Genomic DNA, 3637 nt, shown 5'->3' with positions numbered 1-3637 from the left:
GGCATCCATGTGCTGCCTGGGGTAGGGGCAGTGCACAGAGCTGCCTCCCCTCCCGGGTCTATTACAGGAGAGGAGGGGGGTCTTTTGGCCTGTAAGGTGCAGCAGGTTGGACTAGATGATCACATTGCTCCCTTCTGACCTTAAAGGCTCCAAGTCTAAAAGGGAGAGAGAAGTAAAGGAAGTTTTTTAAAAAAATAAACCAAACATTGTAATACCAGGATAACTCCAACAGCTTATTATATAGTCCTACCCCTTTCTTCCTCCATTGTGTTTTGAATGACCTGCAGGACATTGATTCTCTCATTCCATTAATAAACTGATACAATGTGACTGAAATTAAACCAGTTCCCAGGGGAGAAAACATCACATCATTGCATTGGCTGGGAATCGAAACCAGGTCAACTGCTTGGAAGGCAGCTATGCTCACCACTATACCACCAATGCATCTGGCAAAAGTGGTACTTATGCTTGCCCAATGAGGCTAGAGCAGCATTGAGGAGATTTTCAGCCTGTTAAAATGTACTGGATTCTCATCACTAAAAAAAACACCTCCATCTTCACTTGAGTTTGAACCATCAGCCTTTCAATTAGCTACCAAAGCTGTTAATCACAGGGTATGTCTACACTATGGGTATCACAGCATTCCTTCTCAGATCTGAACCTTAGAGTTCAGAAAATGAGATACTAGCACCTGAATCCTCTAAGCCTAATTACCAGCTTAGATTTGATAGCGCTGCCACCACCCAAAAATATAGTGTTTTGGGGCACTCTGACCTCCCCAGCCTTCCCTGGGGACCCCAAGAACCCAGATCCCTTGGGTTCTTAAAACAAGGAGAAATAAATCATTCCCCCACCTTTCCCCCTCCCAGAATTTCCCTCCCTGGGCTATTCTGAGAGATACTGATCCAACCTCTTAAATCACCATACAGAGAAGCATCTCCCTTCCTTTCCACAAAGAGGCAAGCAGATTCAAGGAAAACAAAGAGAGATTCTATCTTTCCCCCTCCCGTCTCCCCGCCACCCGTCCTGGTGAGTTATCCCAATCCCCTGGAATAACACAAGGGAAACAAGAGAAAAAAATCAATCAGGTTCTCTAAAAAAAGAAATCTTTTAATAAAAGAAAGGAAAAAGTAAAGAATTATCTCTGTAACTTCAAGATATAAATATTACAGGGTCCTATAGCTTACAGACACCAGAAAGAGACTTTCCCCCCAGTACCAATACAAATCAAAATATTCCCAGCAACTACACATATGAAAGTTAACCAGCCAGATCCACAATTGCAAATAGAGTAAAACAATCAAAAAGCCTAAATCGCCTGTTTTTACTTACTATTTGAAAAGAAACTTAGAGAGCCTGTAGTAATGTCTGGTCTCTCTCAGACCATCCGAGAGAAGAACACACAACGGACAAAGAACACACACAAAAACTTCCCTCCACCCAAATGTAAAAGTATCTTGTCTTCTGATTGGTCTTCTGGTCAGGTGTCCAGTTCCCTGCTTGTAACCCTTTACAGGTACAAGAGACATTAACCCTTAACAATCTGTTTATGACAACGGGATTATTCCGATTTTACAGAAACCAGTTTTTGGAAACAGATTGTATAAAGTCGAGTGCATGCGGCCCAACTAAGCACATTAATTCGGCGGTGTGCATCCAGGTACCAATGCTAGCATCGATTTCTGGAGCGTTGCACTGTGGGTAGCTATCCTGTAGCTATCCCATAGTTCCAGCAGTCTCCCCCGCCCATTGAAATTCTGGGTTGAGATCCCAATGCCTGATGAGGCTAAAACAGTGTCATGGGTAAATGTCGTCACTCACTCCTCCCTCCGTGAAAGCAACAGCAGACAATCATTTCACGCCCTTTTCCCTGGATTGCCCGGGCAGATGCCATAGCATGGCAACCATGGAGCCCGTTCAGCCTTTTTTCACTGTCATCGTATGTCTAATGGATGGTGCTGATAGACGCGGTACTGCATTGCTACACAGTAACATCCTCTTGCCTTTTGCAAGTCAGCAAAGATGGTTACCAGCCATACCGTCCAGTCTGCTGCTTTGCAAGTTGACAATGACAGTTACCAGTTATACTGTACTGTCTGCTGCTGTCATTGGTGCTGCTGGCCGGCCTCGGTGAGGTCAGCCGGGGACGCATGGACACAAATGGGAATGACTCCCCGGGTCATTCCCTTCTTTAAGTTTTGTCTAAAGGGAGAGTCAGTCCTGTCTAGACTATCAGGCAAGTCTACTAAAGAACCAGAGAGGCCAAAGGCCACTCCCAGTCAGAGCCCCAGACATCCCACAGAAATGATGAGCTGCATGCCATTCTAGTGGGTGCCCCTGCAACAACCTCACCCATTGCTTCCCTCCTCCTCCAACCCTCCTAGGCTACTGTGGCAGTGTCCCCACATTTGTGTGATGAAGTAATAAAGAATGCAGGAATTTGAAACAACACTGACTTTATTGCCTTTGCAAGCAGAGCTCAAAGCAGGGAGGGGAAGGCTGCCTCCAGCTGCTATGATATTCCAGGCAAGACTGAATCTCCATTAGTCAAAGCTTAAAGAAGAGAATGACCTGGGAGTCATTCTCATTTTTGCCCAGGCACCCCCGGCCGACCTCACTGAGGCCGGCCAGGAACACTCACGGGATGACGATGAAGGATACCAGATCTACTGTACCTTCTGACGTATGGAAGGGAAGGGAAGGGGATGCTGCTGTGTAGCGCTGCAGCACCACATCTGCCAGCAGCATCCAATAGACATAAAGTGACATTGAAAAAAGGCAAGAAACAATTTTTTTTCGTTTGCTTTCATGGGGGGCGGGGGTGAACAACATATACCCTGAACCACCCGCAACGTTTTTGACCCTTAAGGCTTTGGGAACTCAGCCAAGAATTCAAATGGTTTTCAGAGAGTGCGGGAACTGTGTGATAGCTACAGTGGTCAGTCGCCCCTCCCTCTGCGAGTGTCCATTTCATTCTTTGGCTTTCTGGTACGCTTGTCTCGGCTCCTTAAGTTTCAGCACTGTGCTGAGTCCCTGCTGTGGCCTCTGTCCGTCATAACCTTGGAGATTTTTTCAAATGTTTTAGCATTTCATCTTTTGAAACAGAGTTCTGATAGAACAGATTCATCTCCCCATAGAGAGATCAGCTTCAGTATCTCCCATACGGTCCATGCTGGAGCTCTTTTTTGATTCTGGGACTGCATGGCCACCTGTGCTGATCGGTGTTCCACGCTGGGCAAAGAGGAAATTAAATTCAAAAGTTTGCGGGGGTTTTCCTGTCTATCTGGCCAGTGCATCCAAGTTCAGATTGCTGTCCAGAGCGGTCACAATGGTGCACTGTGGGATAGCACCCAGAGGCCAATACCATCGAGTTGCGGCCACACTAACCCTAATCCGACATGGCAATACCGATTTCAGTGCTACTCCCCTCGTCGGGGAGGATTACAGATATTGGTACTAAGAGCCCTTTATATCAATATAAAGGCTTCGTTTTGTGGATGGGTGCAGGGTTAATGTGATTTAATGCTGCTAAATTCGATATGAACTCGTAGTGTTGACCAGACCACACAGAGCAGCAAGTTTCCCCTATTGTTTCCTGCTCTTGTTTTCTTCACTAGTTTCTCTTCTGCACCAACTT

The 3637-nt window shown here is 46.1% G+C and overlaps 1 non-coding gene across 1 annotated transcript; it reads right to left on the bottom strand.

Annotated features, from left to right (window-relative positions):
- Window positions 1-372: 372 nt before the first annotated feature.
- On the bottom strand, window positions 373-444 carry TRNAG-UCC (transfer RNA glycine (anticodon UCC)). Its single transcript has one exon. It is a non-coding gene; the product is annotated as a tRNA-Gly (tRNA).
- Window positions 445-3637: the final 3193 nt, after the last annotated feature.

The sequence above is a fragment of the Gopherus flavomarginatus genome, assembly GCF_025201925.1.
Source record: "Gopherus flavomarginatus isolate rGopFla2 chromosome 13 unlocalized genomic scaffold, rGopFla2.mat.asm SUPER_13_unloc_2, whole genome shotgun sequence".
In the NCBI taxonomy this organism is placed as follows: domain Eukaryota; kingdom Metazoa; phylum Chordata; order Testudines; family Testudinidae; genus Gopherus; species Gopherus flavomarginatus.
Note: the sequence above shows the minus strand (reverse complement) of the source record. Positions and strands in the feature narration are given on the sequence as shown.